The following is a 14,103-nucleotide window of genomic DNA, read 5'->3' as shown; positions in this document are numbered from 1 at the left end:
GTTTTAAATCATTTTACCGGTCATTCTATTGATATAGCCCGCTAGGGGAGTGCCCCACTACGGCCCTGTCTCGGTCGGGGCCGTCCTTGGGTGCTTTTTAGACACTTTAAGAAATCACGATGGATGCAGATTGCTATTAATCCTCCGTGCAACTGGTGATTGAAAACGTGCATCTGGTAACCCAAAAATTATAAAACTGTTTTAAATCATTTTACCGGTCATTCTATTGATATAGCCCGCTAGGGGAGTGCCCCACTACGGCCCTGTCTCGGTCGGGGCCGTCCTTGGGTGCTTTTTAGACACTTTAAGAAATCACGATGGATGCAGATTGCTATTAATCCTCCGTGCAACTGGTGATTGAAAACGTGCATCTGGTAACCCAAAAATTATAAAACTGTTTTAAATCATTTTACCGGTCATTCTATTGATATAGCCCGCTAGGGGAGTGCCCCACTACGGCCCTGTCTCGGTCGGGGCCGTCCTTGGGTGCTTTTTAGACACTTTAAGAAATCACGATGGATGCAGATTGCTATTAATCCTCCGTGCAACTGGTGATTGAAAACGTGCATCTGGTAACCCAAAAATTATAAAACTGTTTTAAATCATTTTACCGGTCATTCTATTGATATAGCCCGCTAGGGGAGTGCCCCACTACGGCCCTGTCTCGGTCGGGGCCGTCCTTGGTGCTTTATGGACACTTTAAGAAATTGCGATGGATGCAGATTGCTATTAATCCTCCGTGCAACTGGTGATTGAAAACGTGCATCTGGTAACCCAAAAATTTAAATATGGTTCAAAACCCGGGTAACACCACTCTATTTACGGACATGACAGTAGAGCTTACCCCCTGGAGCTATTGACCTCCAGGCTTGTAGGCCCTTACTCACCACCCGGGTATCACCCCTCTATTTCGGGGATGATACCAGCAGGGGACCCCCCCCCACCTCCACAACCTCGCATACCAGGTGAACCAGGGCACCCACACTTAAGCACCCCTCCTCGGACATTAAAGCAGATAACCGCGCTGTTATGAACCGCGTGCACCTGGTCACCCAAATGGAACTTGTGCACCTGGTCACCCAAAAGGACCGGCGTGCACCTGGTCACCCAAAAGACCCGTGTGCACCTGGTCACCCAAAGGCCGGCGTGCACCTGGTCACCCAAAAGACCCGTGTGCACCTGGTCACCCAAAGGCCGGCGTGCACCTGGTCACCCAAAAGACCCGTGTGCACCTGGTCACCCAAAGGCCGGCGTGCACCTGGTCACCCAAAAGACCCGTGTGCACCTGGTCACCCAAAAGACCCGTGTGCACCTGGTCACCCAAAAGACCCGTGTGCACCTGGTCACCCAAAAGACCCGTGTGCACCTGGTCACCCAAAGGCCGGCGTGCACCTGGTCACCCAAAAGACCCGTGTGCACCTGGTCACCCAAAGGCCGGCGTGCACCTGGTCACCCAAAAGACCCGTGTGCACCTGGTCACCCAAAGGCCGGCGTGCACCTGGTCACCCAAAAGACCCGTGTGCACCTGGTCACCCAAAAGACCCGTGTGCACCTGGTCACCCAAAAGACCCGTGTGCACCTGGTCACCCAAAAGACCCGTGTGCACCTGGTCACCCAAAGGCCGGCGTGCACCTGGTCACCCAAAAGACCCGTGTGCACCTGGTCACCCAAAGGCCGGCGTGCACCTGGTCACCCAAAAGACCCGTGTGCACCTGGTCACCCAAAGGCCGGCGTGCACCTGGTCACCCAAAAGACCCGTGTGCACCTGGTCACCCAAAAGACCCGTGTGCACCTGGTCACCCAAAGGCCGGCGTGCACCTGGTCACCCAAAAGACCCGTGTGCACCTGGTCACCCAAAAGACCCGTGTGCACCTGGTCACCCAAAAGACCCGTGTGCACCTGGTCACCCAAAGGCCGGCGTGCACCTGGTCACCCAAAAGACCCGTGTGCACCTGGTCACCCAAAAGACCCGTGTGCACCTGGTCACCCAAAAGACCCGTGTGCACCTGGTCACCCAAAGGCCGGCGTGCACCTGGTCACCCAAAAGACCCGTGTGCACCTGGTCACCCAAAAGACCCGTGTGCACCTGGTCACCCAAAAGACCCGTGTGCACCTGGTCACCCAAAAGACCCGTGTGCACCTGGTCACCCAAAAGACCCGTGTGCACCTGGTCACCCAAAGGCCGGCGTGCACCTGGTCACCCAAAAGACCCGTGTGCACCTGGTCACCCAAAAGACCCGTGTGCACCTGGTCACCCAAAAGACCCGTGTGCACCTGGTCACCCAAAGGCCGGCGTGCACCTGGTCACCCAAAAGACCCGTGTGCACCTGGTCACCCAAAAGACCCGTGTGCACCTGGTCACCCAAAAGACCCGTGTGCACCTGGTCACCTAAAAATTATAAAACTGTTTTAAATATTTTTACCCGTCATTCTATTGATATAGCCCGCTAGGGGAGTGCCCCACTACGGCCCTGTCTCGGTCGGGGCCGTCCTTGGTGCTTTATGGGCACTTTAAGAAATTGCGATGGATGCAGATTGCTATTAATCCCATGTGCACCTGGTCACCCAAAAGACCCGTGTGCACCTGGTCACCCAAAAGACCCGTGTGCACCTGGTCACCTAAAAATTATAAAACTGTTTTAAATATTTTTACCCGTCATTCTATTGATATAGCCCGCTAGGGGAGTGCCCCACTACGGCCCTGTCTCGGTCGGGGCCGTCCTTGGTGCTTTATGGGCACTTTAAGAAATTGCGATGGATGCAGATTGCTATTAATCCCATGTGCACCTGGTCACCCAAAAGACCCGTGTGCACCTGGTCACCCAAAAGACCCGTGTGCACCTGGTCACCTAAAAATTATAAAACTGTTTTAAATATTTTTACCCGTCATTCTATTGATATAGCCCGCTAGGGGAGTGCCCCACTACGGCCCTGTCTCGGTCGGGGCCGTCCTTGGTGCTTTATGGGCACTTTAAGAAATTGCGATGGATGCAGATTGCTATTAATCCCATGTGCACCTGGTCACCCAAAAGACCCGTGTGCACCTGGTCACCCAAAAGACCCGTGTGCACCTGGTCACCTAAAAATTATAAAACTGTTTTAAATATTTTTACCCGTCATTCTATTGATATAGCCCGCTAGGGGAGTGCCCCACTACGGCCCTGTCTCGGTCGGGGCCGTCCTTGGTGCTTTATGGGCACTTTAAGAAATTGCGATGGATGCAGATTGCTATTAATCCCATGTGCACCTGGTCACCCAAAAGACCCGTGTGCACCTGGTCACCCAAAAGACCCGTGTGCACCTGGTCACCTAAAAATTATAAAACTGTTTTAAATATTTTTACCCGTCATTCTATTGATATAGCCCGCTAGGGGAGTGCCCCACTACGGCCCTGTCTCGGTCGGGGCCGTCCTTGGTGCTTTATGGGCACTTTAAGAAATTGCGATGGATGCAGATTGCTATTAATCCCATGTGCACCTGGTCACCCAAAAGACCCGTGTGCACCTGGTCACCCAAAAGACCCGTGTGCACCTGGTCACCTAAAAATTATAAAACTGTTTTAAATATTTTTACCCGTCATTCTATTGATATAGCCCGCTAGGGGAGTGCCCCACTACGGCCCTGTCTCGGTCGGGGCCGTCCTTGGTGCTTTATGGGCACTTTAAGAAATTGCGATGGATGCAGATTGCTATTAATCCCATGTGCACCTGGTCACCCAAAAGACCCGTGTGCACCTGGTCACCTAAAAATTATAAAACTGTTTTAAATATTTTTACCCGTCATTCTATTGATATAGCCCGCTAGGGGAGTGCCCCACTACGGCCCTGTCTCGGTCGGGGCCGTCCTTGGTGCTTTATGGGCACTTTAAGAAATTGCGATGGATGCAGATTGCTATTAATCCCATGTGCACCTGGTCACCCAAAAGACCCGTGTGCACCTGGTCACCCAAAAGACCCGTGTGCACCTGGTCACCTAAAAATTATAAAACTGTTTTAAATATTTTTACCCGTCATTCTATTGATATAGCCCGCTAGGGGAGTGCCCCACTACGGCCCTGTCTCGGTCGGGGCCGTCCTTGGTGCTTTATGGGCACTTTAAGAAATTGCGATGGATGCAGATTGCTATTAATCCCATGTGCACCTGGTCACCCAAAAGACCCGTGTGCACCTGGTCACCCAAAAGACCCGTGTGCACCTGGTCACCTAAAAATTATAAAACTGTTTTAAATATTTTTACCCGTCATTCTATTGATATAGCCCGCTAGGGGAGTGCCCCACTACGGCCCTGTCTCGGTCGGGGCCGTCCTTGGTGCTTTATGGGCACTTTAAGAAATTGCGATGGATGCAGATTGCTATTAATCCCATGTGCACCTGGTCACCCAAAAGACCCGTGTGCACCTGGTCACCCAAAAGACCCGTGTGCACCTGGTCACCTAAAAATTATAAAACTGTTTTAAATATTTTTACCCGTCATTCTATTGATATAGCCCGCTAGGGGAGTGCCCCACTACGGCCCTGTCTCGGTCGGGGCCGTCCTTGGTGCTTTATGGGCACTTTAAGAAATTGCGATGGATGCAGATTGCTATTAATCCCATGTGCACCTGGTCACCCAAAAGACCCGTGTGCACCTGGTCACCCAAAAGACCCGTGTGCACCTGGTCACCTAAAAATTATAAAACTGTTTTAAATATTTTTACCCGTCATTCTATTGATATAGCCCGCTAGGGGAGTGCCCCACTACGGCCCTGTCTCGGTCGGGGCCGTCCTTGGTGCTTTATGGGCACTTTAAGAAATTGCGATGGATGCAGATTGCTATTAATCCCATGTGCACCTGGTCACCCAAAAGACCCGTGTGCACCTGGTCACCCAAAAGACCCGTGTGCACCTGGTCACCTAAAAATTATAAAACTGTTTTAAATATTTTTACCCGTCATTCTATTGATATAGCCCGCTAGGGGAGTGCCCCACTACGGCCCTGTCTCGGTCGGGGCCGTCCTTGGTGCTTTATGGGCACTTTAAGAAATTGCGATGGATGCAGATTGCTATTAATCCCATGTGCACCTGGTCACCCAAAAGACCCGTGTGCACCTGGTCACCCAAAAGACCCGTGTGCACCTGGTCACCTAAAAATTATAAAACTGTTTTAAATATTTTTACCCGTCATTCTATTGATATAGCCCGCTAGGGGAGTGCCCCACTACGGCCCTGTCTCGGTCGGGGCCGTCCTTGGTGCTTTATGGGCACTTTAAGAAATTGCGATGGATGCAGATTGCTATTAATCCCATGTGCACCTGGTCACCCAAAAGACCCGTGTGCACCTGGTCACCCAAAAGACCCGTGTGCACCTGGTCACCTAAAAATTATAAAACTGTTTTAAATATTTTTACCCGTCATTCTATTGATATAGCCCGCTAGGGGAGTGCCCCACTACGGCCCTGTCTCGGTCGGGGCCGTCCTTGGTGCTTTATGGGCACTTTAAGAAATTGCGATGGATGCAGATTGCTATTAATCCCATGTGCACCTGGTCACCCAAAAGACCCGTGTGCACCTGGTCACCCAAAAGACCCGTGTGCACCTGGTCACCTAAAAATTATAAAACTGTTTTAAATATTTTTACCCGTCATTCTATTGATATAGCCCGCTAGGGGAGTGCCCCACTACGGCCCTGTCTCGGTCGGGGCCGTCCTTGGTGCTTTATGGGCACTTTAAGAAATTGCGATGGATGCAGATTGCTATTAATCCCATGTGCACCTGGTCACCCAAAAGACCCGTGTGCACCTGGTCACCCAAAAGACCCGTGTGCACCTGGTCACCTAAAAATTATAAAACTGTTTTAAATATTTTTACCCGTCATTCTATTGATATAGCCCGCTAGGGGAGTGCCCCACTACGGCCCTGTCTCGGTCGGGGCCGTCCTTGGTGCTTTATGGGCACTTTAAGAAATTGCGATGGATGCAGATTGCTATTAATCCCATGTGCACCTGGTCACCCAAAAGACCCGTGTGCACCTGGTCACCCAAAAGACCCGTGTGCACCTGGTCACCTAAAAATTATAAAACTGTTTTAAATATTTTTACCCGTCATTCTATTGATATAGCCCGCTAGGGGAGTGCCCCACTACGGCCCTGTCTCGGTCGGGGCCGTCCTTGGTGCTTTATGGGCACTTTAAGAAATTGCGATGGATGCAGATTGCTATTAATCCCATGTGCACCTGGTCACCCAAAAGACCCGTGTGCACCTGGTCACCCAAAAGACCCGTGTGCACCTGGTCACCTAAAAATTATAAAACTGTTTTAAATATTTTTACCCGTCATTCTATTGATATAGCCCGCTAGGGGAGTGCCCCACTACGGCCCTGTCTCGGTCGGGGCCGTCCTTGGTGCTTTATGGGCACTTTAAGAAATTGCGATGGATGCAGATTGCTATTAATCCCATGTGCACCTGGTCACCCAAAAGACCCGTGTGCACCTGGTCACCCAAAAGACCCGTGTGCACCTGGTCACCTAAAAATTATAAAACTGTTTTAAATATTTTTACCCGTCATTCTATTGATATAGCCCGCTAGGGGAGTGCCCCACTACGGCCCTGTCTCGGTCGGGGCCGTCCTTGGTGCTTTATGGGCACTTTAAGAAATTGCGATGGATGCAGATTGCTATTAATCCCATGTGCACCTGGTCACCCAAAAGACCCGTGTGCACCTGGTCACCCAAAAGACCCGTGTGCACCTGGTCACCTAAAAATTATAAAACTGTTTTAAATATTTTTACCCGTCATTCTATTGATATAGCCCGCTAGGGGAGTGCCCCACTACGGCCCTGTCTCGGTCGGGGCCGTCCTTGGTGCTTTATGGGCACTTTAAGAAATTGCGATGGATGCAGATTGCTATTAATCCCATGTGCACCTGGTCACCCAAAAGACCCGTGTGCACCTGGTCACCCAAAAGACCCGTGTGCACCTGGTCACCCAAAAGACCCGTGTGCACCTGGTCACCCAAAAATTATAAAACTGTTTTAAATACTTTTACCGGTCATTCTAATATTAAATCCCACTATGGAGCCCCACTACTGGGGAAAATTCACCGGAGGGCGCCAAAGGTAAATGGATTTTAGAATCCTCCATATATATTGTAGCTTTGGCGCACTCCAGTGAATTTTTTAAAGTACTGGGGCTTCATATTGGGAGTCCAGGTAAATGTATTTTGAAACACATTTTTAATCATTTTAATGCATAAATGACACAAATACAAGGGTGAATTTCAAACAAATATGCTTTAATTAATCAGTTAATCATTTATTGATTTGTCCCTCAATCAGTGCCCGGGCCCGGCTGGCATTTTTGGGCAAATTGTGGTACCGGTAGTGGCGTGCCTGCGTTTCCAGAGAGTGACACATATGGTCAGCCACAGTTCCTCGGTCTGTATCCAAGCCTTGGTTAAAGTTCAATGTGGCAACACTGCGTCGAATTGTACCGAAGGTCACTTTACTTCCAATACCAAACTCTGCAAAGATTTGCCCCACATACTCACACAGATTACCGTAAGGTTGACCGCAGGATGTGAAAAAGAAGAGTTCTATTTCTGAGGTCATTCCACTCAGATGAGGCCTGATTTGATGGAATCGTTTAAGCCAAGTGTATTCCTCCTGACATAGAACAATTCTGCACTCCCCAAAGCTATAGTTTGTTTTGTGGCTAGCTACACACATCTGATAACCCCCACCTTCCGGGGTTACTTCATTGAAATCACTCTCACTAAACATGGTGACTGGGGATCGTCGAGTGCCATTAAATATGGCCAACCGGCTGGACATGAGAGCTGCAAACCTACGCCTGTCAGAGCAGGTGGCACGGACCTCCAGCCTACTGAGAACTGAAGGAATGGCTTGATTGCTTAGCTCAACAAAGCGTTTTAAATCCGCAGCGCTGAGCACCTCGTCCCTGCAGCGTTGGCGGAATTTTGCCCTATGAGTTGCCTGGCTCTGCCGTGAGTCCCTGTCCATCTTCGCCAAGCAGAGTAACATCTTTCGAATTCCAACGACCTTAGCTTGCATACCATTTGGCCGGAACTGAATGAGATAATTCAGGAAACCTCGAATATCGGCCCGGTACATTTTTAACGTGGATGGTGCCAAACCACGGTCATCACATTGACCATACCACTCATACACACGTCTGTAGTTATCCAGAAAACACAGTCCTTCATCGGCCTTGCCCTCTGACATAATGCGGAGGAATTCCCGTACTCGGGATATACTGGTGCGACTATTGTCAATTCGTTTAACTGAAGGTTGTCTACCCGTAATATATTGTTCATATTCAGTCAAAATTACATTACTCCAAACCTCCATTCGGGACGGTACGCCGCCGCCGTCCTCATCACTCTCGCTCTCCGTGGAAGTCGCCACGTCACAGCCTTGCTCCCTCGGATCCGAGCACAGTTCACTACCGACCTGACTGACTGGCTGCACCGCCGCCGCCGACGCACCTGCCGTCTGATCACCCTCGTCCACAGGCTGCTGCTCCACGGACAACTCACTTTCAAAACACTCCAAAATCACAGGGTCCTCCGGCCGCGGTTCAACACCGTTGTCAGGCTGCATATACTGCCCCGATTCGGGCTGCTGTCTCTCACTCGAAAACCGGCTAAATTGCATAGCGTTCGTCCACTCCATAGTACCAAACTTAAGTCCATGTACAGCCTTTAAATGTCGGTCTAGCCGCACAATATTCTGTTTACAACAAAGTCCACAGTCGCGTCTTGGTCTGCTGCTCATGGCTTCTCTCTCCGGCCTTCCTCCGTGTCTCTTTGTTTGATCCACCAAACAAACTAACCCTAACAAGGGCTCAATGAGCCCCAGATGTGGGCCAATATGGGACTAATTGGACTGGGAAGGAACATTTGACCATGAAGCTCACCTCATTGTCTCTTTATTCGTGAAGGTTTCTGTAGCTTGATGGTTAGCGCACCTGCCTCACAATTGGACGGGGAGTGTTCGAGACCCCCCCTGGGTCATTTTTTTTTACCACAGGGGCCTGCTAACCCAGAAAAGGCCCATAGGCCCATAGGCCACAAAGCCACTGGCCTGGCCTGGGACAAAAGCCACTGCCCTGGCCTGGTACTTACATATCCCTAGCCGGATTACATGTCTTTATCTGGGCATCAGAGGAGACAGACAGGCCTAAAGGCCAAACACCCCTACCCGGGTTACATGCCTCTATCTGGGCATCAGAGGAGACAGACAGGCCTAAAGGCCTCACAGCCCTACCCGGGTTACATGCCTCTATCTGGGCATCAGAGGACACAAACAGGCCTAAAGGCCAAACAGCCCTACACGGGTTACATGCCTCTATCTGGGCATCAGAGGAGACAGACAGGCCTAAAGGCCTCACAGCCCTACCCGGGTTACATGCCTCTATCTGGGCATCAGAGGACACAAACAGGCCTCAAGGCCTTATATGACCTAACCGGGTTACATGCCTCTATCTGGGCATCAGAGGAGACAGACAGGCCTAAAGGCCAAACACCCCTACCCGGGTTACATGCCTCTATCTGGGCATCAGAGGACACAAACAGGCCTCAAGGCCTTATATGACCTAACCGGTTTGCATGCCTTTTTCTGGGCATGAGAGGACACAGATAGGCATAAAGGTCAGGACTCTCTCTCATGGGATGAAGGGACATACAGGCCTAAAGGCCAAACACCCCTACCCGGGTTACATGCCTCTATCTGGGCATCAGAGGACACAAACAGGCCTCAAGGCCTTATATGACCTAACCGGTTTGCATGCCTTTTTCTGGGCATGAGAGGACACAGATAGGCATAAAGGTCAGGACTCTCTCTCATGGGATGAAGGGACATACAGGCCTAAAGGCCAAACACCCCTACCCGGGTTACATGCCTCTATCTGGGCATCAGAGGACACAAACAGGCCTCAAGGCCTTATATGACCTAACCGGTTTGCATGCCTCTTTCTGGGCATGAGAGGACACAGATAGGCATAAAGGTCAGGACTCTCTCTCATGGGATGAAGGGACATACAGGCCTAAAGGCCAAACACCCCTACCCAGGTTACATGCCTCTATCTGGGCATCAGAGGACACAAACAGGCCTCAAGGCCTTATATGACCTAACCGGGTTACATGCCTCTATCTGGGCATCAGAGGACACAAACAGGCCTCAAGGCCTTATATGACCTAACCGGGTTACATGCCTCTATCTGGGCATCAGAGGAGACAGACAGGCCTCAAGGCCAAACAGCCCTACCCGGGTTACATGCCTCTATCTGGGCATCAGAGGACACAGACAGGCCTCAAGGCCAAACACCCCTACCCGGGTTACATGCCTCTATCTGGGCATCAGAGGACACAAACAGGCCTCAAGGCCTTATATGACCTAACCGGTTTGCATGCCTTTTTCCGGACATGAGAGTAGAGCTTACCCCCTGGAGCTATGGACCTCCAGGCTTGTAGGCCCTTACTCAACACCCGGGTAACACCACTCTATTTCCGGGGATGATTCCAGCAGGGGACCCCCCCCCCCTCCACCTCCACAACCTTGCACACCAGGTGAACCAGGGCACCCACACTTAAGCACCCTTCCCCGGACTTAAAAGCAGATAGCCGCGCTGTTACGAACCGCGTGCACCTGGTCACCCAAAATGGATGTCGTGCACCTGGTCACCCAAAATGGATGTCGTGCGCCTGGTCACCTACAAAGGCCCATGTGCACCTGGTCACCCGGCCGCTTTCCGCCCAGAACCTAAGTCCTAATTGGATTACCGGTGGTACTTTTCCAGCCTGGTACCCACCTTCCTTAGTCCGATTACCCACTCTCTCTCTGGGCCTCTGGACTCTGGGATGCCCACTCTCTCTTGGGCCTTTGGACTCTGGGATGCCCACTCTCTCTTGGGCCTTTGGGTTACCGGGTGCACGACGTCCGTTTTGGGTTACCAGGTGCAGGTGGTACTTTTCAGCCTAGTACTCACCTTCCTTAGTCCGATTACCCACTCTCTCTCTGGACTCTGGGATGCCCACTCTCTCTTGGGCCTTTGGGTTCCCGGGTGCACGACGTCCGTTTTGGGTTACCGGGTGCAGGTGGTACTTTTCAGCCTGGTACCCACCTTCCTTAGTCCGATTACCCACTCTCTCTCTGGGCCTCTCTCGGTCAGGGCCGTCCTTCAGTGATTTATACTACTGGTTACCTAAAAAGGCCCATGTGCACCTGGTCACCCGGCCGCTTTCCGCCCAGAACCTAAGTCCAAATTGGGTTACCGGTGGTACTTTTCCAGCCTGGTACCCACCTTCCTTAGTCCGATTACCCACTCTCTCTCTGGGCCTCTGGACTCTGGGATGCCCACTCTCTCTTGGGCCTTTGGACTCTGGGATGCCCACTCTCTCTTGGGCCTTTGGACTCTGGGATGCCCACTCTCTCTTGGGCCTTTGGGTTACCGGGTTGTGATTTTCCTCCGTGCATCTGGTAACCCAAAAAAATATTTAAAAAAAACTGTCAATCCTGTCCGTGTCCGGGTGAGGTGAGGTTTCCCGTGTTGAGTCAAATTAAGCCGCAGGCGCAACTCCTGCCCTTCCGTCAATTCCTTTAAGTTTCAACTTTGCAACCATCCTCCACCCGGAACCCAACGGACGCTGCAGGAGGTAGCTCGCCTCGCAGCAACAGTTATTAAGATACGCTATTGCAGCTGGAATTACCGTGGCTGATGGCACCAGAATTGCCCTCCAATGGATCCTTGTTAAAGGATTTAAAGCCTTCCTTGGATGTGGTAGCCGTTTCTCATGCTCCCTCTCCGGAATCGAACCCTGATTCCCCGTTACCCATGGTCACCATGGTAGGCACAGAAAGTACCATCGAAAGTTGATAGGGCAAACATTCGAATGAGACGTCACCGCCACAAAGGGCGCGCAATCGGCTCGAAGTTATCTAGAGTCACCAAAGCGGCCGGGGAAACCGAGATTGGCCCGCATTGGTTTTGGATCTGATAAATAAATGCACGCATCCCCGGAGGTCAGCGCTCGTTGGCATGTATTAGCTCTAGAATTGCCACAGTTATCCAAGTAACGTTGGAGCGATCAAAGGAGCCATAACTGATTTAATGAGCCATTCGCACTTTCACTGTACCGGCCGTGTGTACTTAGACTTGCATGGCTTAATCTTTGAGACTACTGGCAGGATCAACCAGGTAGCCACTCACAACTTAGATGTTGTACCTGGTCGCACTAAGCAAAGAACAACCAGGGACCGGTCCTATCCCGTCAGGGGAGGAGGCCCTGGCGCAATCCACCGTGCGCCCAGCGGGAGGCCCTGAACTGCCCATGGCCGGAGCCACAGGTGCCTGGGCGCCGCTCGAGAGGTATCTTGTCTAGCTGGAGCGTCTATTCGGAACGCCATCAACTGGGCAAAAAGGAACCACAACCTCGGTAGGGACAACCGGGTAGGTCCACGTTAAAGACAGGGTTTGAGAATACGTGTTTCTGGCGCCGATGCGTTACGGGATGACCATCACCACATGCTTCGCAGCCTGAGTGTGCCACTCCCCGCACCGGAACACCAATGTAGGACCACTTGGTGAGACAGTACGGCTGGATCTGGTACCGACGGTGCGCAGCTGGAGCGTATCGAAATCGGGGTAAACCGATTCCGAAAGGGGCTCCCCTGATAGAGGCAAATCCACTTGGGTCGGGAGGGAACATCCATCAGAACACCAGCCCAAAGGCCGGCCGATAGAGGCCCTCCCAGGTGGAAAACCAATGCAAATCAGTCAGAGGAAATTAAACTGGCTGGACAACAGAGGAGAACCATGGAGACGCATCGTGAAACAAGTGTGGGACTGGACTGGAGAGATAGCCCTCACCAGGGCTAAACAACCACCAATCGGTCGCCGAAGGGACGGGCACCTTCATTGGACAAGAACCATGGTCATTGGATGAACCAAACCCACAAGGTGATAGCTGGGATAGAGCACCTGCCCAGGACAAGGCTCAATATCCTCCCACCACCAAGCTGGGCAACGTGGATCAAAAGTTAGGACACATCGGGCGCCGAAGGGTCTGGTCAAACCACTAAATCGGTGGGAAAATGTCCAAAGTACCATGGTTCTGAGGGTCTGACTTCCCTCAAAACTGTCCGTTACTCATTTTCTATTCGGGCTGAGCAGTTTGACACCACCCCCGTCTCTCTAGGACATGGAAGTCTTGTTGTCAAAAACCAGGTTTCTGAAATCGCGCCGGTACCTGTCTGGTCGACCCGCCACTGAGTGTGTAATCAAAAACAGGCCAAATATCGATGAAGCCCTGAACCTCACAGGGCTTCTGTGCGCCCCACCATCGGGGGTCAAATTCACCAAAAACGTGATAAATCAAAAGGTACACCTCCAATCTGGATGGGGTTTTTTTTGCACGAAAGTGCACAAATAGACGAACATTTACATTCAATTAAAAACGTTTTTGTATAAAACATTTTAATAGGAATTCGTGTTTCAAGTTTTGGGAAAAAAGTGAATGTCACAGGGCGCATAGGTGCCTGTGAGGGCAATTTGCTTTTTACATGCTCTACTTGTTGCCCATTGAGAGAGAGGGTATGAGACGAAATTTGGGACCTCTAGCCCTTCGGGAAGTATTTTTAATCATTTTTTGAAAATTACAGAAATTGGTCGAAAGAATGACAGAGTCGCACTTTTCACAGCTGTGCACCTGGTGATTGAAAACGTGCATCTGGTAACCCAAAAATTATAAAACCGTTTTAAATACTTTTACCGGTCATTCTATTGATATAGCCCGCTAAGGGAGTACCCTACTACGGCCCTCTCTCGGTCCGGGCCTTCCTTAGGTGCTTTATGGACGGTTTTAAATATTACGATGGATGCAGATTGTGATTTTCCTCCGTTCAACCGGTGATTGAAAACGTGCATTTTGTAACCAAAAAAATTATAAAATCGTTTTAAATACTTTTACCGGTCATTCTATTGATATAGCCCGCTAAGGGAGTACCCTACTACGGCCCTCTCTCGGTCCGGGCCGTCCTTAGGTGCTTTATGGACGGTTTTAAATATTACGATGGATGCAGATTGTGATTTTCCTCCGTTCAACCGGTGA

At 50.9% G+C, this 14,103-nt stretch overlaps 1 long non-coding RNA gene across 1 annotated transcript; it reads right to left on the bottom strand.

The window, feature by feature from the left end:
- Positions 1–10,785: 10,785 nt before the first annotated feature.
- On the bottom strand, positions 10,786–13,214 carry LOC149981365 (uncharacterized). Its single transcript, XR_016483473.1, has 2 exons — positions 11,298–13,214; positions 10,786–11,117 (listed from the first exon to the last, which is right to left on the bottom strand). It is a non-coding gene; the product is annotated as an uncharacterized LOC149981365 (long non-coding RNA).
- Positions 13,215–14,103: the final 889 nt, after the last annotated feature.

This window comes from Oncorhynchus mykiss, chromosome 9 (assembly GCF_057628025.1).
Source record: "Oncorhynchus mykiss isolate SJ-2025 chromosome 9, ASM5762802v1, whole genome shotgun sequence".
NCBI lineage: Eukaryota > Metazoa > Chordata > Actinopteri > Salmoniformes > Salmonidae > Oncorhynchus > Oncorhynchus mykiss.
This window is presented reverse-complemented; position numbering and strand designations above follow the sequence as displayed.